General features: G+C 37.3%; 1 pseudogene; it reads right to left on the reverse strand.

Annotated features, from left to right (window-relative positions):
• Window positions 1–25,347, reverse strand: part of LOC105471324 (26S proteasome regulatory subunit 4 pseudogene) — a 382,968-nt pseudogene extending 357,621 nt beyond the window's left edge.
• Between the last annotated feature and the right edge of the window lie 1,253 nt (window positions 25,348–26,600).

A 26,600-nucleotide genomic window follows, 5' to 3' on the forward strand; every position in this document is an offset into this window, starting at 1 on the left:
TCATGAGAAGAAGTATAAATTAGGATAATAACATTTTGAGGAAGAAATTTAGAAATATTTGTTAATAAAATAAATTTGCATACATTCTGACTTAGCAATCTGCTTATTTAAGTAATAAGTTTTACAGAAATACTAACACAGCTATGCAAAGATGTTGACTGTAGCCTTGCTTGTAATAACAGTAAGCCGAAAAAGTATATATACTCATCAATAGGGAACTGATTAAACAAATCATGATTGATCAAAAATGAGTTGCCAGGTATGCACAAAATAAATGAACTAGATCACTAATACTAATAGGAACATCAATCTCTAATTGCAAGTGAAATATTAAGTCAATATACTAGATATCAAGTCGAATTATTGTTTCAAAAAGTATATGCATATCTATTTGTATTTATAATAGAAAAAATGTCTGAAAGTAAAAATCCAAATAAAAATTTTAATACTTACTTTTAGGAGGTATAGTTATAGGAGATTTCTACATACTGTGTTCTTTCTACATTATTTTAATACTTTATATTGCTTTTCAAATTTGAAAAGGGACAAAATTTTCTTTTAACCAAAATTTTTTGCTTGATACATTTCCCGTGTCCCCTCACTCCCTCTCTTCTGATTTGTGTCTCTTACTACATAAGCGTGCTCCGTCTTGGCACACACTTTATTTAACTAAGCAAAGCATAAAATCCTCACTTGACCCCGTGTGTTCTCCTGGCTTCTGGTCTGTCACCCTCACGAGCACATGATGTACTTTTCACCTCCCGCTCAAATTTCAACCCAATATCATCAGGTGTCCATCCCTAACTCTACTGAAGCTTCCTTGAGGAAAGTCAGCAATTGCCTTCTAATTGTGAAATAGTGTGGATGGTGTGAGTCTTCATCTTGGTCCTCCCAGCCACACTAAACACTGCCTTCTGGTAACTGTATTCCCAAGGCTTTTATAAATGTCCTCCCTGAGATTCTGCAACACCATTCTTTTGACATCATCTCCATATCTGTGGTTGCACATTCAGAGATTCCTGTGAATCCTCTTATTCACGTCACACCTGAGTGTTCTCTCTGACCTCTTTTCTTCTTGACTCTATCCTTTCCCATGCCCTCAGAAACTTCATTTTACCTTTCGTGCTCTCTCTTTTGTGTAACCCTCTCCATCACCTCAAATTATGTCACCAGCATGCTCACATCACTCCATAAACACACACACGCACAAACACACAGAAACTCCTTTTGTGCCCTCTGCTCACTATCCACCCCCACATTGATTTTTCAATGTTTCTTCTTTTTTTCAAAGACAACATTCTTGAAGGAGGAACCAACCCCTGCTATTTCATCACCACCCATTCATTCTTCAGCCCAAAGATGGATGTGTTAAAAAGCAAATGAAGCTGTACATCAGGGCGCCTCATTGCATGAACCCTTTCCAAGACCTTACACGTGGTTCTCAATTCATAACTGTGTATTCTTTGCCTTATAAAGGACCTTTCGCAGATTGTACAGCTGCAGGCTCCCATAATTTGGATCCATTCCTGGCTCTGCACACTGAAAACTGGCTTCTATTCTAACTATTCCTCTGAAGTTACTCTGACAAAGATCACAATTTCATTTCCAAATGATAAATCTGTAGTTAATTCTTAGTCTACTTGAAACTGTTGCTTTTGTCACAGTTAACCCTCTCATTCTTAAAACTGCCCCTTCATTTTCATTTCCATTCTTCTCTGAATCTCTTTAGACATCACTTGCCCCTTCTCAGGAACATGGATGGAGCTGGAGGCCATTATCCTTAGCAAAGTGACACAGGAACAGAACACCAAATACCACATGTTCTCACTTATAAGTGGGAGCTAAATGATGAGAGCACGTGGAGACAGAGAGGGGAACAACACATACTGGGGCCTATTAGAGGAAGGAGGTTGGGAGGAGGGAGAGGATCAGGAAAAATAACTAATTGGTACTAGGTTTAATACCTGGGTGATGAAATAATCTTTACAACAAACCCTGATGACACAAGTTTACCTATATAACAAAACCTGTACATGTACCCCTGAACTTAAAAGTTAAATAAATAAACTGGATCATTTTATACAATGAAAAAAAAAACCACTCAGTTTAAAAGAAAGAAAAACTGAGCATTTTTAATTTTATGTAAAAAAGAAAACTTTTAAAGAAAATCCCCATCAATTCATATCTGTAATAACCAAGGCTTTCTACACCTATTTTTAAGCAGTTCAGCATGGCATAGTGAAAAGAGCATTGAACTGTGAGCCCAGGAAGAGGCATATTAGGCTTCTCTTTGCCACTTACTTACTTTGTGGCCCTGAGCTAGTGACAGAAGGATGGTGGAGTTCAGTTTCCTAAAATATAAAGGAGTCAGACTGGATGATCAGTAAGATTTCTTCTAAACCTGAGACATAATCTTTGTAATGAATGATTTGCATTAATTTTTATCTTAGTGACTGCCCTAAAGCAAACATATGCTACTTAAGGATGAAAAAAAAAAATGTTACCAAGCCAGAATCCTAAGAGATCCAATAAGCTGCCTGAGAATTAGGTTTTTCCATTATTTTAATTCCAGATTTCTCCTTTAATAAGCTAAATAATAAAACATAGAAAGTAATTCTCTTTAGCAGGATTCTGCAAACTTTTTCTGTAAAGGGCTAGATAGCAAATATTTTAGGCTTCGTTGGTCATAATATCTCTGTTTCAACTTCTCTACTCTGCCACTGGTATATAAAAGCAGCTATATGGGATATATAATAAATGGGAGTATCTGTGTTTTACAAAACTTTATAAAATAGGCAACAAGCAGCATTTGACCCATACGCTATAGTTTGCTGATCCTAATTCTTTAACATGATCAGATATTAACATAAGGATCTTAATATAATCAGATAACAATATAGATGTATTAAGTCATATCCTTCTGCTTCACATTTTCTCCATGTGCATATTCCTGTAGCCTAATGATGACAGTGACTAATCATGAGATCTAATGCTATCTATATTATATCCTAAATCCAGTCTCTTTTCATCATTTCCACTGCTTCCTCCCAACATCTCTTGCCTGGATTCTTGCAAAATGCCTCCGGTTTCCATCCTGTTACAGAGATCCTCTCAACAAGAACAGATCATGTCAATGTCCTTCTCCAACCCTCAGTGGTTTTGAGATTCCTCACCATGACCTCTAAGGCCCTCCCCAGTCACTCCCCTTCTCATTCTCAGTGCTCTAAGCATTCTTCCTGTGTCTTGAACTCACAAAGCTCACTCCTATCTCAGGGAGCCTGCCTTTACATATCCTCTGCCCGGAATGCCTGATTTACAGATCATCATATGACTACTTCTCACTCAACATCTAAGTGTCAATCCAGATGTCACCTTCTCAAACAAGCCTTCACTGACACTATCCCTTTCCCTCATCATTTTGAGCTATTGCCATTTCATATTTCTTCCTGAGCTCATCATCTTTGGAATAACATTACTTCATTGTTTTCTTGCACATTTATAGCCTGTTAATCCATTATATTGTGATTTTTTTAAGGGTCTTGTCCCCAGCCTCTGGAACACTGTTTGATATTCAATAGACACTCAATAAATATCTGTTGAATAAATTATTCTTCAATATTTTACATGTTTAAAGCCCATATTTTATCTTAAAATGAAATTATGTATCAATATTAGTATAGTCAACATGCTGTAACAAATAATCCCCAAAAGTTCTAATGAATGGTTCTGACACAGTGAAAGTGTATTTCTTGCTCACATAATAAAACTAGGCAGATGGATATTTTAGGAACTGAACTTGGAGGTGGCACATGTCATCTCTGCCCATCTTTTATTGGCTAGAACTCAGTGACAGGACTATACCTAAATGCAAGGAATACTGAGGAGTGTAGTTGTTGCCTGGGTCAACCCTTGTCAGTGACAACTACTCTATTAGAGTGGGAGCCCAGATCATTGTTGTACAGCTCACCGTCTCTGCTGGTACCCATTTATTAACTACAACATCTCCACATGCTTTTGCCAGGAACCTTTAAATGTGGTAGCTATACAGCTACCACAGAATAAGTACATCATTACAAATGATTTTCGCATGGTCTATAGCAATTCAAACAATGAAATAAAATGGAAAATAATATAAGTCCTTATCTTCACGCTAATTCTTGTATTTTTACCCAGGAGCTTTCTATGTCATACAAATCATGCCACATCTAGCATTGCCCAAAATACCTTCATAGCTATACCCAGACCTCAAATTTTTCTCCTTCATGTACCATGTTTCTCCGATTAGCTAAGAAGTTGTCCACGTCATGCTCTAGGTTCATTCTCCATCCTACATCTCTGCTAGGCTTTTCTCAAACTTATCTCAAAATCTAATCTGAAAAAGTCAGTTACAGTAAAAACCAACTTGTACTTAAAATATTCATAAGATATTTTATGTATATAAATTAACAAAATGTTAAATATGTATTTGAGTGATAGAAAAATGTATAATTTTCTGCTATTTTTCATTATCTGTATTTTTTAATATTCTACATGTATTTCCTAAGCATAAATAAAATACAAGTCCATTGACTTTCAATCAACTTTAGGGCACTGGTGCTGCCTCTGTATTTTCTCTTACCCAATTTCCAATACCTCATTTAAAGGTCTTGTTCTTTGCCAAAGTTTTAAAGGAACTTTGCTTCTTGAAAGAGAGGAAAATAGCTTCTGAAATTCTGAATATTACATCATTTCCTTTAATCACGTAACGCACTTGCTTGGTAAAGCACTTTACTATAAAGATAGATTTTTATAGTTATAAAATCCAACATAAAATAGGACATTGAACAAGATTTTAGCTTGTCTCATAATAGCACAAATGGGATTTTTATCTATACATGAACAATCCGGGAACCTCATTTTAAGTAGCAGCTTCAACCTCTCTCTCTCATTGTCTCAAGATTGCTCAAAAGAAGCAAGACTGAAAAAGTTTAGTGATCTTTTTCCCTTTCCTTTCACTTAAGGGAGCATGGCTATTAACCAATATTAGGTAACAGGGGCAAAATATAAAACAAAAGGATAAATCATCTAAAAATATGTACTCTGAATGATGGAGAATTTACACTACGTGGTACTTAATGCCACACGGTCTTCAAGCTGAGCAACTGATTATTGAACCACTGAAAGCTCTTTCTCTCAGTCTCTTCTCAGGCCTAAAAACAGTAGGCAAATCAGTATCCACATTCAAAAATTCGTTGATTTTATTCATCCTCTAAAAACAACAGCACTAGGCCTTTGTTACCCTTCCTAAATTGAGGAATCTCACATGTGAGCAAACACGTGTGAAATGTCATTCTGAGGTCTCTACAGAGGACCCCATATTTACCCCATATTTATTTGATATCTTTAAACAGCCCAAACCTCTGTAACGCAGGTCCCTTCCACACGCTAGTCCCTTGGAGTCAAAAGCACTGCTCCCACTCCTCAAGGCAGTCTGTCCCATACACAGCTCTCCAAACCAGTTCCAAGTCCTTCCACCCAGAAGGTTTACACCACAAATGTGTGGACTCAAGCGCGCGCGCACGCGTGCGCGCGCACACACACACACACACACACACACTTGCATTAACTTTATCAGATGGCATGACATGGCTGGAGTTATTAATGGGTACATAAAGATTAAATCTGGATGTATTCCTAAGACTTTTATTCACCAAAATGGAGACATGGTGGTGCTAGGTTAAACCTCTGGCTCATAGTTTGACCTATTCATGATCATAGATCCCTTGAGAGTCTAATGAAAGCTCTGGATCCTATTCCAATAAGATATCTGCAATTATGCATACACACACAATGTGATGCATAATTTCAAGGTGCTCATGAACCTCCCTGAGGTCCATAGACCCCTCAGGTTTAGAATTTTGAACACAAATTTAGAAAGCAATAGCTCTGCAAACTTGACAAAATCAGTATCAGGCCCAGGAGTGTGAAGAAATCAGTATCAGGCTGTAATCTGATTTCTTCCTGGAGGAACTAACCCCACCATTTTTTTTAACTTAAATTCCATTTTAGGCATTACACCACTCTGTTTATCTCATTCTTCCTCTTTCCTTAGCCCCCACTATTCTCTCCTTCATTCTTCTCACTGACCCTCTCTGTCTCTTTCTGATTTCATTGTCTTCATTGCTTTCCCAGTGTCGGTTTTAAATGTATCTCTCCTTTTCTCTTACTGTCTCTCTCTCACTCCCCACACATCTCTCTCTCTCTGTCTCTCTCTCTCTCTTTCACACACACACACAACATGTACACACACACAGGTGTGTGCCATTTGTTGCTTCTATTATGTCTGATTTAAGAATTTGGTATCTGTTGTAACACTACAGCTTCCAACTCCAGAATTGCTCTACTCTGTAAGCATTCAATCAATTATAATTTTTCCAGATCATTTAAAGTCTTTCTATTGTCTTACTCTTGCTGAATAGCAATCACTCCATCTGTAATGTCATAGTTTAATGTCTCAGTATAAAAATTCTTTGCTAATAAAAATTATTTATCCTTTTAGTCTTCACATTGCAGCATGCTATGAAATGTGCCAGTGCGTTGACTGCTGTTTGAATCCCCAGGCATATTTAAACATGTCGACCTAAAAGTGCCATACACAATAATATTGTCTATACTGAATTGGAGTTTCCACACTGATTTCTATATTTTCTTTCTCCAGCAATGAAACATTGCTGTGTGGATATGCAAATGGAACTGTATCTTGCACATTTCTATTTAAATTATAAAAATAACTCACTCATGTGCCCACATGCACAGAAACATGCACAATTTGTAATGAGATATACTTATGGTAAAGAAAGATTAGAGCAATAAAAAGAATTGAATGACTACCAAAAGGAAATATTGATTCCCAATGATTAACTCAACATAAAGCATGGAAACTCACCCTAGAACGAAGTCAAATGTCATCATGCTCTAGTGCCTTCACTTACACTGCTTTCCCTCTCTCTTTCCTTACTCTGTGCACCTATGTGTACACACTTCCTTCGGCTACAATCTGCACATCGAATCACCCAGTGGTAATTGTAATTTGATCATTACTAAGCTAGGATCTTTATTTATCTCATTTTTATTTTTTAATTGCAACTATACCATCACTTTTTCCTTTGTCCTTTCTGTGTTTTATTCACTTTATAGCAGGTTGCACCTTCACAATGAAAACCATTCCTTTAAAGGTGACTAAACCCAATTACTCAGTCAGAATAGCCTGTTCAGTGGTCTGACACCCTTCAGCTTGTGTCTATCATTCTTGTCTTTTATACCAGAATCTTCAAAGATTTTTTCCTTTATAAAAACTTCTGGGTTTTTATAAATGATCCAAACTTCATTTTCCCATTGCTCTTAATATTGGCAGTTTGGCATTCCATTATCTTTCAATTGAATACTTTTGTAAATTGGTCATTGCTTTCTATATTGACAGCCTGACAGCTCTTTCTGTGTATAATATCTTGTTGACATGAACATAAGTTTAGTTTGCTCTTGATGGACAAATCTACCACTGGCGGATTTCCAAATATACTTCTGTACAGGAACATCACTCAAAGATAGCCATAAAGTTACTGATGTGATTGACTTTTTGTCAATAAAATGCAGCCTTAGACCCAGGAAGCACTTAGGATGCTTGATAATTATCAACTATGTAATGAAACTGGCTAATTTACATGCCATCTACAACATACCCTCACATTCATACCTCATTCTATCTTTCATATAACCTTACAAGTGAGGTATTATTGTTCCTAATAATATACGAGAGTTAAAGAACCCAAGGTTGAAAGAGGTTGGGTAGCTGTTTTCCAAAGTTAGTTAACAAATAGCAAAAAATGTATTGTCCAATCAAAATTTTATCAATATTAATAACAATTTTAATATTACAAATTTGCTATTATATCCATATTGAAGCCAAGATGCTTACTGGTCTGCCATTAATATTTTTATAATAACTCATCTAATCTATCTTGTATATGTGTTTTGTTTGCAGAGTTGAGGTCAAATTATACACTTACATTGTTATACGTTTCCTTTTCATTTAAATTCTAACATGCTCTTTGCAAACATCATTTTAAAGGTCTCCATAATCATTCATCTCAATTCATTTAACAGTCTCCTTACTGACCCATTTAAGCTATTTCCATATATATTTGTATGTTTCTAGAAACATGTTTATACATGAGACTCTCCAGCATTTTATCTTATTTTCTAAGATAAATTTCTATCAGCAGATGGAAAAGTAGCAAATTTTTTTGGTTTCTTGATAAACACTGGAAAATTGCTTTTCAAAGAATTGCATAATTTACATTTCCATAATAAGCTTATTATACTGCTTATTTCTGAAATAAGCAGTTTTATTTTCTTGCTAGTATTGTTATTCACAGTTTTAAAAATTTAGATAAGTTCATAGTTAAATATATTTTGATGATGTGTTAATTGATAATATTTACTCATGAGACAATATTTTCCCATAGGATTTTAGTCATTTTAGCCATTTGTATTTCCATTTCTATAAATTGTTTGTTGACCACTTACTTGGAATCTTTGTGTAATAACCTAAGTGTCTATCTTATAAAAGTGTGTAACGTAAGTTACATACAAGAGTGTCTGTATAAGTTCTATATATTAAACATTTTAACCCTTTCTCTATGTTTGCAAATATTTTTTAAATATTAGGGTGCCTAACAAATTAGCCTTTTAGTGTTGAGCAACATACTTGTTAAACATTTAATTGTAGTGAAATCTGCTATCATTGCCACAGTAAATTCATTGCTTTCCAAAATAGAAGACACCCATGCAGAGATTTAATACATATTTGTTTATATTTTTCTTTTTTATAGTAAGACTTTATTTAATTTATTACTTTCGAAGTGTCTTTGAAGAGTGTGTTATGTATGGGGAAAAAGCTTGCGCTGAATAATCACTTAATAATTGATAGTGATTAGTCAACAGTTTCAGTGTGATTTATTGAATGATTCACTTTTCGGTAATTTGTGATGTTTCATTAGTCATATAATAATCCTTTATATAAAAGAATCTGTTTCTGGCCCATTTTGTCAGTTTTGTTTAGTTTTATAGTTTAAATTATTATGCCATTACAAAGCATTTAATATCTGAAAAATCTATTTCCACTTCAATACTTTTACTTCCAAATGTTCTTATCTATTCACACCTTATAAAAAATCTTTATTCCACAAATTTTTACATTTCTAAGTTCCAAGAAAATCTAGAAATATAAATTATAACAATAGAATTTATAAATAGAATAATACGTTTTTCTCTGTTTGGGAACCCTTTCTAATGTTTACCTTTCATTTTTTGTGTTTTGTAGGATTCTTTATTTAATATTGCTAGTATCTATTAACTTTTTCTTAAAATGTAGAAAAAAAGACATACTTACTTGTATAGACAGGGATAAAATACTCATGTGGAAAAGGGGTTTAATGCTAGATCACAAGAGATGTTATAAAACGGCGCTTAATACAATGATGGATTTATCATGACCGGTGTCTGTCTCCCTCAAAGAAAGACTATTACTAAATAAACTCATTACACTGGGGTATACAATCCAAATACAAATAGTAACTATATCTATAAGTGAATAGATATATCATTCTCATGAATTTCAAAATTTGAAATTGTTTTAATGAAAATTCCACTCATAGATTGAATGCAATCACAATCAAAAGTTTAATGTCTTTCTTTTGTAGAATTGACAAGCTGATTCTAGAAGTTATATGAAAAGGCAAAAGACTTAAAATAGCCAAAATAATTTTGAAATAAAGTTGAAGGAGTAACAGTGATTTTAAGACTTATTATTATAAGCTATAGTAAGCAAGACAGCAGTTACTAAAAGGGTAGACTTTTAAATCAATGGAAGAGAAAAGAGTTTGAAAATAGACCCACATATATATGGTCAATTAGTTTTTCATGAAGATGTTAAGATAATCCAAAAGAGAGAAAAGCAATTGGATTAAATGTAATTGGATTAAATGGATATCATATGGGGAAAAAAAAACATTGATCCTTACCTCACATCATACACAAAACTTACTTAAACTGAAATGGGAAAAGAGCCTAAATGTAAAACCTAAAAATCAAAATTTTTGGAAGAAAACACAAGAGAAAATCTTGATTACCTTAAGATAGAACACAAAGAGGACAAAACAGAAAAGAACAAAATGATAATTGGACTTTGGATTTGAAACAAAGGTGTTTTCAACAAAAAGCCTATTGTTCTTTTGAAAATATCATTTTTTAGAAAAAGGGAAACACACTGGGAAAAAATATTTGCAAAGAACATCTCTGAAAAAAATATCAAAAAAATCTTTAAAATTCCATATAGTGAGGCAATCCACAAAAGTCACAAGGTTTGAAATGATACCTCAAAAAGATAAGTAATAATATGTAGTTTAATATGTAATAGACAAATATATTAAAAGGTGCTCAACATCATTAATCATGAGGAAAGTACAAATTAAAACCACAGTGAGGTATTACTACATACCCATCAGAATGGCTAAAATTAAAATGCCTGACCAGACCAAGTGTTGATGGGGATGTGAAGCAACTGGCACTCTCATACACTGCTAATGAAAATATAAAGTTGTATACATTTTGGAAAACAATTGGAAACTGGAATCTCCAAATTATAGAAAACAGCTTGATGACTTCCTAAAAATTTAACATATACCTGCCATACTTAGCCATTCTACCCCAAAGCATTTGCCCAAGAGAAATGAAAACATATCTCCAGACTAAGTTTTATACATGCTAGTAGAAGCTTTAATTGTAATAACCAAAACCTAGAAATAACCCAAGTGTCCATCAATATATGAAGAGATAAACAAACTGTGGCATATCCATACTTGGAAATACCACTTAGCAATAGAAAATATGAGCTATTGATATACGCAGAAACATGGATGGATTTCAAAATAATTATGTTGAATGAAAGATGCCAGGCAAAAAAGAATGTATCATGTAGATTTCCATTTATATAAATTTCAAAAACATGGAAACTGTAGTGACAGAAAATAAGTCAGTAGTTTTCTGGAGAAGTGAAGGACAGAGCCATCATGAGAACATTTGGGGGCTGATGGTTCTGATGTGATTTCATAGGTGATGGTCATGGTTTCACAGGTGAATATGTATCTCAAAACTGAGCAAATGGTCACTTTAAACATATGCAGTTTATCCCATATCAGTTATACCTAAATAAAATTAACAAAGTTTCTTCCTATAACCATATAATTATGATTTATTAATATAATAGACTATATATCCGGTTATATTTTCCATCGTGTTTGTGAATTTTATATTCCTACAAGATTATTGGGTTTTATATTTCTTTTCTATTTGTATTGGATCACTTTACTAAAATTTCTTATTAGTATGAAAACTTTTCTCAGTTGATTTTCTATGCTTTTTAATGTAATCATTTATATTTTTTACCAAACAATGATTATTTTATGTCCTTTTGGTTGAAAATTACACAACCCAATTAACATTAGACATGAAGTGTGGAACAGCAGCTGCTATTACTGTCTGGAGGAATACGATGCACTTGATGTTTCAGAGGATAAACCACAACACTTGTGTTGATACTCAAGGTAACAAGGCATTTTCACTTTGGATTTAAAACAAAGGTGATTATTTGAGGTCAGGAATTCCAGACTAGCCTGGCCAACATTGCAAAACCCCATCTCTAATAAAACTACAAAAAATTAGCCACGGGTGTGGCATGTGCCTGTAATTCTAGCTACTCGGGAGGCTGAGGCAGGAGAATCGCTTGAACCCGGGGGCGCAAAGGTTTCAGTGAGCCGAGATTGTGCCACTGCACTCCAGCCTGGGTGACAAGAGCTAAATTCTGTCTCAAAAAAAAAAAAAAAGAAAAAAGAAAAACAAATAAAACAAAGATGTTCTCAACAAAGAAGTCTGGAAATACTTATTTCTTTGCTGCAGCATGTAGAAAATAATGCTGATTGTGCACAGAGAAAACAGAAGAGAGAATACCTAGGGTTCAGAGAGAAGAGAGTGCTGTAGCAACCTTCACCCAGTAGTCAGGTTCAAATTATCTTTTTTATTGATATAAAATAGCTGTACATATTTGGGTGGTACATGTGATATTTCATACATATATACAATGTGTAATGATCAGATAAGGGTAACTGGGATATCCATCACCTCAAACATTTACCTTTTCTTTGTGTTGAAACATCCTAACTCTTCTCTTCTAGTATTGCAAGGAGACTGTAGTCAACAAAATGCCTTTTGAAGAAATCAGTGAAGACTCAGGATTTAAAAGGATGTCTTATTAGCAAAAACATAGTAATACAGGCTATGGAGAAAGATTCAGACATTGCCAATCAGTAGGTAATGCATAAAGCAGGTCACACAGGCTGGTGTCCACACCAGATCAGAAGCAAATTTTGTCACTAGCATAATTTCCTGATGTCACTTCTGCTCTTTCCTCTCTCTGCCAGGATATCAATCATACTGTGGTATTTTGCATCCTTGCAGTCTCTCCTTTGTTTTGTTTATTTGTTTGTTTTGTTTGTTTTTGAGACAGAGTCTCACCCTATCGTCCAAACTGGAGTGCAATAGCATGATCTTGGCTCACTGAAACCTCCACCTCCCAGGTTCAAGCAATTCTCCTGCCTCAGCCTTCTGAGTAGTTGGGATTACAGGTGCCTGCCACCATGCCCAGCTAATTTTTGTGTTTTTAGTAGAGACGGGGTTTCACCATGTTGGCCAGGATGGTCTCGAATTCCTGACCTCGTGATCTGCGCACCTCGGCCTACCAAAGTGCTAGGATTACAGGCATGAGACACTGCGCCCGGCCTCTCCTTACCTTTTTATGTGTTCTGATACTCACTGCTTCCATCTTCCCCCTCATAGTGACCCATCCTTATGTTATTTTTTAAAAATGTTATTTTAGCTCCTTGAGAATATAAAGAACCTATTTTCTATTTTTTTTTCTCTTTGTAGTAATGGATGAGTTTTACTTTCAGACTTTCCCCTTTTATCCCTTTTTATGTTTTTCTGCCTTTTTTGGGGGGAGGGGGTGGTGGTAATGCCTGATTTTTCCTTGCTTATTCATCTTTAAATGAAGACAGAGATCTATGGAGATACATTTTTGCCAATACCCGATATAAGTATGTAGAGGAACTTCTCTTTCCTCAAGAGGATTAATATGTTAATTGGATTCCATTTCCAAATATGAACCTGGAAGGTAGGTTGCTATAAATAACTGAGTTCAATACCAGGACCTACTAGAAATTAATCTTGGGCAACTTTGTTGAATAGCGGTAGTTCTCTGATCTTCTGGAATTGAATTTGTATCCTGAAATTTTTAAACTAGTTCACAATTGTTTCTCTTTGACTATAACTGAAAAACAACATTTTCTTATATATAGCACTTCCTTTCTCTTCCCCTGGGCAATTTTCACTTGTTTTAGAAATTTATGTCCTACCCTGCCCCACCCACCTGCTCCCTCACCTGGGTCAGTTAATTACATACTTGAACTGCATTTTCTGAATGGATTGCTTTCAGGTGGGGGAAGCTGGGAAGGTAGCAGTCCAGGGGGCCTGCCCAAATTTCTGTCTGGTGTTGCTTTTGTGTCTTTAAATTCAGATAGACAACTTTGGCTTGTCATGTCATATCTCTTCCTTCCTACTTCTGAATTTGCCCAAGGATGGAGTATTTTGAGGCACCTGTTTCTTGGTTCCTCATTCTCAGAGCAATAAGTAGAAATTTCTCCCAAATGTGGCATATGGGTAACCTGGTTTCCAGTACTGTTGCGGGATTTGGTCTTTCTGTGTCTCCATGGGCACCGTCAGTCCAAGTACTTTCAGAAGCAAGTAATAAAAATTCTACTCTACCTGGCTTAAACAAAACACAGTGAGGCTTCAGTGGGAAACTCACTAATCCAAAGTTAAGAAGTACAGGAAGGCATCATAAGAGACTAAACAGATGGGTCAAACGAGTTCAAGGAAGCAAGTGCCTCAGCCTCTCTTCAGCCCCATGGCCAATGTCTGTTTCTGGGGTCATCTGTGGTATTTTTTTCCCTCTAGGCAAACCACCTTTTTCTACTTCCCTTGTGCATATTTAAAACCATTACTTCAATCTTGGAACTACGTATCTGGGCTCAAGAGAGACCAAACTGACAAATGTCCTAGTTCTAGCTCAAAATTCCAGAGGGAGAATTTCTTATTGGTCAAGTGATTCTTGATCTCTACAGCTGCGACAAGAGGATCTCACCACGTAATATAAAAGTCACCCAGTCTGTATTGGGGGTGAAGGAAGTGGTATAATGGAGGATGGGGAAAAAGTAGGCAGTTAAAGTTTAAAGGTAAATAAATAGCAGGGGGCAGTGGTGTGCACCTGTAGTCCCAGCTACTCAGGTGGCTGAGGCAGGAAGATCGTTTGAGCCCAGGAGTATAAGGCCAGCCTGGGCAACACAGCAAGATCCCTGTCTCCAAAAATAAATAAAGAAGATAAATAAATCAGCTTTTACTATAGACTAGATTTTCAGGTGTGGGGGTGGCAGGGATCAGATTTCTTTACCATAGAAGTAGGACTTCTCAGAGCTTTTAATTAGCAAATTTTATGTTATCTTCTATTTAGTAGGAGATAAAGTATAGAACATTTCTCAATTATTTTACCAAGAAGCCCTTCTGGCAGAATATTTTTTTAAAGCAAGCTTCCATTTACTTTTTTTTTAACTTCAATTTTTATTTTAGATTCAGGGTTACATATACAGGTTTGTCACATGGGTAAATTGTGTGATTCTGAGGTTTTGGATGTGACTGAATCTGTCACCCAGGTCATGTCCCTAGAATCCAATAGGTAGTTTCTCAACCTTTGCCACCCTCCCTCCTCTAGGAGTCCCCACTGACCATTGTTCCCATCTTTATGTCCATGTGTACTCAGTGTTTAGCTCCCACTTTTAAGTGAGACTATGCAGTAGTTGGTTTTCTGTTCCTGTGTTAATTCATTTCGAATAATGGCCTCCAGCTACATCTACGTTGCTGCAATGGACATGATTTCATTGTTTGCTATGGGTGTGTAGTATTCAATTGTATATATGTACCACATTTTCTTTATCCAATCTACCATTGGGCACTTAGGGTGATTCTGTGTCTACATTATTGTGAATAGTGCTGCAGTTAACATATGAGTGCATGTGACTTTTTGGTAGAATGATCTATTTTCCTCTGGGTATATACCCAGTAATAGGATTGCTGGATCAAATGGTAGTTCTATTGTAAGTTTTTTGAGAAATCTCCAAACTGCTTTCCACAGTGGCTGAACTAATTTATAGTTCCATCAACAGTGTATAAACATTCCCTTTTCTCCACAGCCTCAGCCTCATCAACATCTACTATTTTTTTATTTTTTAGTAATAGCCATTCTGATTGGTGTGAGATGGTATCTCATTGTGGTTTTGATTTGCATTTCTCTGATGATTAGTGATATTGAGAATTTTTTCATGTTTCTTGGCCACTTGCATGTCTTCTTTCAAGAAGTGTCTGTTTATGTCCTTTGCCCACTTTTTAATGGGATTATTTGTTCTTTGCTTGTTGAATTAAGACAATTATATTAAGAATGAACTAAGTATAATGATATACTAAGATTAGCTAGTATTCTTTTGGATACTATATCTTTGTCAGATGCGTAGTTTGCACATATTTCCTTCCATTCTGTAAGTTCTCTGCTTACTCTGTTGATAGTTTCTTTGGCTGTGCAGAAGCTCTTTAGTTTAATTAGGTCCCACTGGTCAGTTTTTGGTTTTGTTGTAATTGCTTTTGAGGATTTAGTCATAAATTCTTCACCAAGGCCTATGTCCAGAATCATATTTCTTTTTTTTTTTTTTTTTTTTTTTGAGATGGAGTCTCGCACTCTCGCCCAGGCCGGAGTGCAGTGGCGCCATCTTGGCTCACTGCAAGCTCTGCTTCCTGGGTTCACGCCATTCTCCTGCCTCAGCCTACCCAGAAGCTGGGACTACAGGCGCCCGCCACCATGCCTAGCTGACTTTTTTGTATTTTTAGTAGAGACGGGGTTTCACCGTGTTAGCCAGGATGGTCTTGATCTCCTGACCTTGTGATCCACCCGCCTTGGCCTCTGAACATAATCATATTTCCTAGATTTTTTTCTAGGATTTTTATAGTTTCAGTTCTTACATTTAAGTACAGACTATAGATTTACAGAAAGATAGAAGAGGGTAAATCAAACATAATTCACTTACTGCCATCTTACTTCAAGATTCTCAACGTACTTTAAATTTAATTAATCTTTTACAAGTCGTACATGAATTTATTTGAAAAATGCAAACAGTACAAAAAGACAAGCATTTGCTTTTTTTCTCATTCTCACCTTACAGATGTGACTACTGTTAAACATTTTTAAGTATCTTATCACAAATTTCCTACACATATTGTAGCTAAGTCCAAACTTATTCTGCTTACTGCATGACAATCAGTAAGTCGAGAGACAAGGAGTTGGAGCAAGGAAAATAACTTTTTGCAGAGTCTTCTGGGAAGATGGTAGACTAATGTCCTAAAGAACCATCTTAAATCAGAACAAATTTCAGGCCCTTTTTATGTTAATGGCAGGGGGAAGAGGAGGGGTTTGGGATCAGGAGGCACCTGATGACCGGAGACATCTAGGTGCCAGTGAAGGTATGAGGAGGCCAAGAAACCTTTCCATCTTTGGAGAGTCACAACACTCCCATAAATCCTCAATACAACATTGTTACTTGTGTGTACACCCTCCCTTATCTCCTTGGGACTCATTTTAGGAAGGGATTATTACCATTTAAACAATAAGCTAAGTTCCTCTCATAGTTACCTTGGCCTACATGCAGAGATAAGCAAAGGCAGTTAACCTGAAAGATACCACCATGGGGGTTAGGAGCCAAATGGAGTCAGTCATGCCAGGGTGCCTTTTCACTACTACAACATGCACATATAGCTACACACACATACATACATACACATATATATCATATACTTTGGAAATATTCTATGTATAATATTCTCATTTATATTTTTCTCATTTAGCGATATGTCTTCACAAGTTTTCCATAATTTATTATACCTATTTTTATTGATTGATATTTGGATTGCTTTTTTATTTTTGTGTACAAAGGTGAGAAATCCATAAATTTTATTTATTTTTAAAAAATTGTTTTTAACTTTTATATTAAGATCTGGGGTACAAGTGGAGGTTTGTTACATAGGTAAACTTGTGTCATGGGGGTTTGCTGTACAGACTGTTTCATCACCCAGGTATTAAGTCTAGTACCCATTAATTATTTTTCTGATCCTCTCACTCCTCTCACCCTCCACCCTCCAATAGGCCTCAGTGTGTGTCGTTCCCCTCTCTGTGTCCCTGTGTTGTCATCATTTAGCTCCCACTTATAAGTGAGAACATGCAGGATTTCATTTTCTGTTCCTATGGTATTAATAATTTGCTAAGGATAATAGCGTCCACGACATAAATTTTAAATATGAATTTGTTGAATGAAAGGATAGGTGCTTTTAAAATTTTAAAATAAATTATCGAACTACCCTTCAAAGAGTCTATGCCAGTTGTGTACTCACACAAAATAGTGTAGAAAACATCCTCTAACCCTATATTCTCCCTGAAAATGTGTATTACAAAGAGTTACATCTAATTATTTTAACTTGAAATGGATGGTGAGAAGCCAGACGATATTAATATACGTTCTTTGAAACACATAAAAATCTGCTGTTTTTTTTTTTCTTAATGTTCAAATATGTGGCTCTTGCTTTTTTTTTTTTTTTTTTTTTTTTTTTGAGACGGAGTCTCGCTCTGTCGCCCAGGCTGGAGTGCAGTGGCGCGATCTCGGCTCACTGCAAGCTCCGCCTCCCGGGTTCACGCCATTCTCCTGCCTCAGCCTCCTGAGTAGCTGGGACTACAGGCGCCCGCCACCGCGCCCGGCTAATTTTTTTGTATTTTTAGTAGAGACGGGGTTTCACCGTGGTCTCGATCTCCTGACCTTGTGATCCGCCCGCCTCGGCCTCCCAAAGTGCTGGGATTACAGGCGTGAGCCACCGCGCCCGGCGGCTCTTGCTTTTAATTACTGTAAGAAACCTGCTGCACAAAGGAAGGGTTATTTGCTCTAAGATTAATAGTTATTGCCAGCCTCAGCAAACTGTTAGGATAGAATGCAGCGAACACCCAAAAGGTAGCCGATAGGTCTGCAGTAGCAAGGAGGGTGGCTGCCTTCAGCAAAACATACAAACTAGGAACTTGTCTTCCTGTGCAATATTTTACCCCTTCAATTTCCAGGAGGAACAGAGGAAGAACATGGCTGGTTTGAGTCCAATTAGATAATTTTGAAAGGGTATCATAGGTGGTCTCAGTGTTTATGAAGGAATGATTAACTTTCTTCTGGATTTGTGAATTTCCTTTGCCCACAAAGGGGGAACAAAGACTAGTATTACCAACCGCTTTTTGTTTCTCTGATAAAACTTATCTTAAAAAATGCCTGGCCCTGTTTCAGACCTTCTGTCTTTATAAACAGCATAATATGCCTGCTAGGGCTAAAATACTCAACATATGGATGTTTGAAAACCTCTAGATGAAAATCAAAATGTCCCCATCTTATGTAATGAAGAAACAGCTGTCGCATGTTAGTTTGTAGCAGTGTCATTAAACATTTTTGCATAAATTAATAATACAGGTAAACATACGCATGTTTTTCATTGATTTCTATCATTATCTTGACACAAAAGCAGCATAATTAAAATCAAACTTCACATATATCACAGAAAATTATAAATGCATTTAAAATAAAATATTTCGGGTAGTAGTAATTAAATCAAATATTATGCTGAAAATATTATACTAGAAATGGCAGCAGTTCTGTGTTATAGAAAGAGCTCTGTCCTAGAACTGAGACAATCTAGGTTCAAATTCTACCCTTAGAGAGTTTCTTGCCTTAACTGATCTCACCTTCCTTAACTCTAAAATGGAGAGAGGGCAGTTCTGAGAATTCAATGAGAGAACAAGTAGAAAAGTATCTTTTACAATCCATTTTTTAAAATATGCTGTTACAAAGCTTTAAATATCATATTTTATTTTAGAGAAGTTATGAAAATATATTGAAAAGTTATTTGTGTTACTAATATCCATATTTGCCATTTGTTGTTCTCCTTGTATATACAGATTAGATAATTTCTTTTTTTTTTTTTGAGACGGAGTCTCGCTCTGTCGCCCAGGCTGGAGTGCAGTGGCGCGATCTTGGCTCACTGCAAGCTCCGCCACCTCCCAGGTTCACGCCATTCTCCTGCCTCAGCCTCCCGAGTAGCTGGGACTACAGATGCCCGCCACCTCGCCCGGCTAATTTTTTTGTATTTTTAGTAGAGATGGTGTTTCACCGTGTTCGCCAGGATGGTCTCGATCTCCTGACCTCGTGATCCGCCCGCCTCGGCCTCCCAAAGTGCTGGGATTACAGGCGTGAGCCACTGCGCCTGGCAGATTAGATAATTTCACAATGGAATTACAAATATCTGTAATGAGTTTTTGTCTATCCATTCATTCATTTATAAATGTATCTACATATATTCAAATAAATGCACACACACACACACATACATATGGTGAGGGGAGAGGATGTGTTAACAGATACTCTGAACAAATCAGACATGATTCCTGCCCTTGTGGTGCTTACAGTCTAGTGGAGAGGGAAGCTGTTAACCAAATAATCAAACATATAAACCTGATGACGTTGTTAGACGATTTCCCCTGGCCAGGGAGATCAGGAAGGGATTCTCATGGAAACTGATGCTTGAACCGAGATTTATCTGAAAGATGATATAAATTAACAAGGGAAAAACTGGAAAGAATTGTTTAGTCTTGGACAAGAGCTCTGTGGCAGGATGGAGCATGGCCAACACACAGGACAGAAAGTCAGTAGGTTTGGAACTAAAAAAGTTAGGATGAAGGGTGAAATTGAGTGAGGAGGTCACAAGGGACCTGTGTTAAAATTCATATTTGAAAGTGACAGGAAAGGGAAGGGAAAACTCAGATAATGAATTTGGTTAACCACGAAGGTTTGAAAAAGTCCAGAGAAATCACAAGGCAAAGGTAAGCAGCCATGTGGAAAGGCAGGCTGGAGGCCACGAAGTCCTGAAAAACACTTCCAAAGAATTATCCCAGGGGTGTGCCCGCGTGTTTTCTTGTCTAGTTTGTGTTATCAATTGGATATAGGATTTCCTTGGCCCAAAAGAATATATTAGTCGAACAGAGGTCAGAGACCAGCAGAGAAACCCTGCTGTCACTCCGGTATAGCTGCTTCTCCATAGACCTCGGGACGAGCACGCACGCTATATCCACAGACCATCGACAGGTTTAGAAAACATCCTAGAAGTTTCCCAGGTTTCTCACTTCCTCCTGCATTATGCTTCCTTCAAAGGTCGCAATTTTTCTGCTTAGATGTTTAGACCACAGGTTAACCTGTCTTTTAAAATCTTTACGAGATTACTATCTCCCAGTGAATGCTCATTTTTTTCCAAAAAGAAAATAAGGTTATCTGACTTATAAAATATGAGACTGCTTATGCAGCAATGAGACAACAGAGCAGCCCGGAGAGGTGTCTGCTGAGGGCTCTGCCAGTGCACTCAATGACTGGGTGACATCAGACCTGGAGCTTCAGGCAAGCCGGATGCAGGCTTCAGACACATTACCACTTACTCCCTATTGTGGGTCTTCAGGGACAATGAGGAAGGCCAAGGGTGTATCTTGTTGCACCTTTAAAAAGATGTGATTAAGCTGGGAAGCTTGCAAAACCAAAGGGTTTATGTTCCCTCTTTTGTTTCTAGAAACTATCAGAAAATGTTTTGAACTATCTGACTGTAAAAAAATAATCTGTTTTACCTGGCAGAGAGGTAGTTTTATATTGCACAATTACTAGTCCCTCCTAATTGAACTCAATCTTTGACCTAGAAAACACCACCACCTCAGCAAAATTAAATAAACAGAACCAAGAAGAGAAAGCACAGCAAAACCGCAAGGAAGGAAATAAAAAAATCAAACACACTAAAAGAACACATTTTCAGAGCAAAGTCTCAGAGTGTAAGATTTATTTAGGGTAAAATATAGTCAGCCAGAAGAGACTATTTCAAGTGGACGAATTAAATTATCTAACATGTAAATGAAGTCACAAACCATAATTAATGTCTAAATTAAAATTGCAGGTATCAGCAATGTGCTAATCATGAACAGTGTCATGATTCTAATCCAGGTGGACACTCTGTGATTTTACTTTTTAAATTGAAATGCAACATAGCTCAATATAAAACCATCAGAAAGAATAACATGATAATTATACAGTAACGTTTGTATTTGAAATAGGATATTGATCACTGGGATGATGCACATTTGGTATGCTCTAATGCATTTCAACATACCAAAATAGCATGATAGATCTGGGGTAATTATATAGAAATTGACAGCACATTTATCACTGTTTGTGCTAATTTCACAACATTGGCATTTCCGTGAATTATGACCATGTCATCTCATGTGTATACAAATGTTAAATCATTTATGGCAACAATTGATCATTAACTATAGCATATTCTGAGGGGGGCACCTATAAGACTTTCAATTAAAGGAATGAATTTGGTGTTTAGGTGGTGCAATTAATTTGACAGGCACATTGACGTTTTAAAGGTGACTCATATATCATTCATTTTGTTGTTTTCATCTATAAAATGTTACTGAAGTAAGCATGTGGAAAGCATGAAGTATTTTTCAATCCAGAAATAGCCTCAATGTTGCAATACCTGTGTTGGAGAATATAAATTACCTGTTCTTTTGGAGAAATCGATCTACCACTCCACATTTAAAACCCATCTACCAAGAGATTTTGTTATCCAAGTTTCTAGGCAGCTAGTAAAGTGATTAGTTACTAATTACTCTAGGACTGAAGTAGAGAAAGAAAAAATGATAGAAAAAGAGAGCTACATAAAAAAATAAAAATGTATAAGCAAATAAAGGTCAAAGAGAATGAACAAAATCTAGAAGAGTACAGGAAAAAAGAAAAAGAACAGAGAATTAAATTCTGGAACACAGTTCTTCTTGAATTCAATTTAATTCAACAAGTATTTAAAGAGTATCTACTCAGGGTCATTTAGCTTGAACTTGTTTGCCAAAATTAAAGTCTTCACTAAAAGATTCTTTGATTCACCTCTTTCTAAGTAAGAGTTACTTCCTTAGCTCCTTGTTGCTAGATTATTTTAAAAGGCTCATAACCGTTTTCTGGCTAGAGTTTCTCAACTCTTGCATTTCCTATGTATCAATGCCAGATTAATATATCCCTACAACCGCCTTTGAAATTATTCTTCATTTCAAAACCTCTCAGTTCACTACAAGAACAATTCAATTCACTTCAACTCTTTGTACCTCATAGTAGTTGGAGGCAGAAGCATATTGATACCCTGCCTCTCAAACATTTTTTAAAAGCCCTAATTTTTAGTATTTGATGGTTTGTGGTATAAATACACCTACCATGGCTAATTTCAAACTACCATCTGATATCCCGAACCCAGAGTCAGGAAGAGACATGCATCGTTGGCTCACTTGAGTCAGTATGAACCAGCTCCAATATACCACTGTTTGGAGGGTACAAATCAAAATAAAATACACCCTCTACCTTGTAATTAAATGGCTCAATCTAAAATGAGAATTCCTTTCTCGAAATTCGCAGGGCATGTATCCTCTCCATAGTTCACGTGCTACCCTCATATGAGTATCATCATATTTACACCAACTGCATCCGAAAGTTTAGAGGTCATAGACTATATTCCATGCCTCTTTGTGTAGTCAGCATCTGCAACGTAGCACAGTAACTTGTACACAGTGAGTCCTCCACAGATAAATGATAGGTGTGGGTGAGGATAAATGAAATTCTGAAATTAGTTGCTCCATTTATTCAAGCTTCACAGCCCTGTCATGACTACCTACCTTTATTTCAGGCTCTGTGTGAAATAAGACAACAACCTCATCTGTGTTAAATGCTGCTCAGTATTTCCCTGACTCTAGCTGCTGAATCACCATTTTCATTATGTGACCTGGGTTCCGGTCTAGAGACATCGTATGTGCATTAGCCAGTATTTGCTAGGTCATACTGCATAACAATGTCCCCCACAAATCTCAGCAACTTCCAAAAAAAGTTATTGTGTCAGTTGTGTTTCCTGTCAGCTGCAGGTCCAGTGTGGTTTTGTTCCAGTTACAGATAGCCTGTATCTCTACTCTACTGTCTTTTCAAGTCATCCAGGCTGAAGCAGCCTCCATGTGCAATGGGCTGTTCTTATGTCACAGGGGAAGAGTAAAATGACTGGTCCTTACACAGTGGTGCCGAAGCTTCTTCCTGGACAGGGCCAATGTCACATCTACTCATGTGCTGTTAATCAAAATGAATCACACAAGCCACATTTGACTATTCCTACAGAAGGCATCAAAAGTCACAAACAATGGGTTGAGATGTGCTATTCTCTTAACAGAGGAGGCAGGTAAATAATTTGAAAACAAAAATACGGTCTACCTCATTGGCCAAGCCCACTGATTACCTAATCACCCTTGTTAGGACTATATCCCCCTTCAGATAATGGAGGAGGCTCTAGAAACAAAGCAAAAGCTCAGTGAGAGGCTCTTCTGGGTTTCCCCCAGCAATGAAATTTCAAACAAATCTGAATTAAGACATAGACTTTGTTTACAAACCCAATACTTATTTTTCATTAGACTGTGTAGGGATGTTCCAGAATAGAGGAGCTAGCAATGGGTTTTACACAGGAGCTGTGCATGGGACTTGGACTCAAGGCCTGCTCTTCAGCCCACTGAGATATGAGTTTATTCATAAAAATGTAGGATCTCTTAGAGCTCCCCATTCAGGACTTGAAAATAAAGCTGCAACAATATTATCAACTGGGGATTAAGCAAGAAAGTCAATCAAGAGAAGCTGCAGTAGAAGCCAGAAGGAATGGCGCTAGACCTCAATGCTAAAAATCTATCCAAAAGAATCGATCTTTTCATAGTGGTTCAATGACATTGCTTTCATTTAAGTGACAGTTCTTCTCAGTCTATAGAAGGCTGGAGAGAACAGACTCACACTAGAGCTCAGTTAAGAAGTGGGCCAACCTTGGCCAGTCATGGTGGCTCACGCCTATAATCCCAGCATTTTGGCAGGCCAAGATGGGAGGATTACTTGAGGTCAGGAGTTCGAGACCAGCCTGGCCAACATGGTGAAACCCCATCTCCACTAAAAATACAAAAATTGTCTGGGTATGGTGCACGTGCCTGTGATCCCAGCTACTCCAGAGGCTGAGGCAGTAGAATTGCTTGAACCTGGGAGGTGGAGGTTGCAGTGAGCCAAGATCACACCATTGCACTATGCACTTCAGTCTAGGTGACAGAGTGAGACTCTGTCTCAAAAAAAAAAAAAAAAAAAAAAAAAGAAGTGGGCCAACCACATGATGGCTGCTGGGGCCACCAATTCATAAAGAGAACTAACATGTCACTGGACTGCATCAGAAATACAGTGCCAAATTTTCGGGGCTCCACATACACTTTTTAATAACTGGCAAAATGTAAATTGCTTCTACTTCTTTCAAAGTCAAGAGCTTTAATTAAACGTGAAAAGAAGACACCCATCACACTTGCCACTGAGGCCACTCCTTTCTGGTAAGTATTTCAACAACATGCCATGCTATAATCCCAACAGAGTCACTCTCAGAATTAGCTAGAATTCTGAGGTCAGGTAGGAGACAGCACAGGCTGCCTACAGAAATGAAGGACTGCTTTAATTTTACAAATGTGTATGGTACCAGGTGACTCCCAAGAAGTTATTAGGATCAAAACAATTGCACACAATAAATCCTAACATAAACAAAATGATAGCTAAAAGTTATCATTACATAAAATATATATAATTCCTTGTTTTGAAGTTTTAAAAGGTTTATAACTTTTATTAGTGGAAATTTAGTTTTGACTTTTGAAAGTAAATTTAGTTGGATTTAGTTCAACTAAGTACTGAACAAATATTTAGAGAACAAGAGCTTGAAAAAGAACTACCTGGATGCCTGTATCTCAATGGAGTCCTAGGTCTCATTCATAGGCCAGCAAGTATTTTTGCATATTCAGCCAACTCTGCAGAAACTCCAATCCTCCTCGGATTTCTCCAACATGTTTCTGGAAATCATAAGCACAGTCTCTGGTGTGCTCTGTGACTCAGCCCTCCTGCATGACACATGGTATAGGTCATATTATTCCTCCCCTGTCTCTGCTGTCTATGGATCCAGTTTCCTATCTCTGCCAAGACAAAAGCAGGATATCTACTGCTGGTGCCCTCCAAAAGCATGACCCTCCATACCTGCCAAGCACTGCTGAGAATGCCAGTACCTGCCAAGGTCCCCATCAGGCTGCCAGTGGCCCATGTCAAGGAGACTGACATTTATGCAGAGGACAACTGTGCCTGATGTTCTGAGCCCTGTTATCTATGCTAAATTCCTCGTCTCTTGCCCTAACAAAAGCTGCTGGCACTGTCTTCTGTTGTGCAATGTTCTGGCATGGATGCTGCTGATAACATTCTCAGTGGCCCAACCCTTTTAGTATTTCCTTGGTCATCCATTGTTCCTGTGTTCCTGCAATTTGTGACATGAGTCCACCACGGGTCTGGCCAGAAGATGCTGAAGTAGTGGATACCATGTATTCCAGAGTCACTCCCTATCATCATTGAACCTGGCTGTGCCCTTTCATTTACCCGTAGGTGGATGTTTGCCCAACTCATGTAAACAGGAGCTCAAATCCTGATCCAGCCTAAGAATGGGGACTGGAGTGCCAGAGCTGAAGGCAGAGATACCATTCAAGGTCCCGTGGAATGGAATCTGTTTTCTCCCCGCAGTGGGGAGGTGACTGTGCAGATGCTGAACCAGTGAGGCCAGATTATGGTAAACTCTCCTTTAAAAGAATGTGGGCAGATTGTTAGTGTACATTTTTCTGGAATAGAAATATAGGCCTGACTACTGAAGGGCAGGTATAGAAGAAAGTGGCTTCTTTTTGAACTCTGTTGTATTCATCCTGTACTGAACATGCCATAGGCAGCAGTATTCCTTTTAGGAGACCATGGACAAAGAAATGCCACCCACAAATCTACTGCCTCTGCTCCTGCTGCTGTCAGTATCATCAGCAACATAAATCAGGAACAGAAGCATGCTGGTGTGTGACCTCTTCCTTCCAATCTGACCCAAGTAGCTATGCTAAGAGAATACAGCAGCTTTCCAGGTAAAGGCAGAATTGGGAACCAAGAGGACAGTCAAAAGCATCAGTTCCAAGAACACAAGCACAGGCTAACCCAAGTCTAAAGCAACAGCTTTGTAACTTGCCAGTGTGATAAGCCCTCCACAGCCCCTCTGAGCTTGGTGGCTCAGCCACAGAACCTCTCAGATGGAAGACTGTCCTTCAAACAGCCTGGCAGAAATGCTGCTCCATTGTTTTTGTAGAGAATGAATCCATGCACAGAAACATCCATGCACATTTC

This window comes from Macaca nemestrina, chromosome 4 (genome assembly GCF_043159975.1).
Source record: "Macaca nemestrina isolate mMacNem1 chromosome 4, mMacNem.hap1, whole genome shotgun sequence".
Classification (NCBI taxonomy): Eukaryota; Metazoa; Chordata; class Mammalia; order Primates; family Cercopithecidae; genus Macaca; species Macaca nemestrina.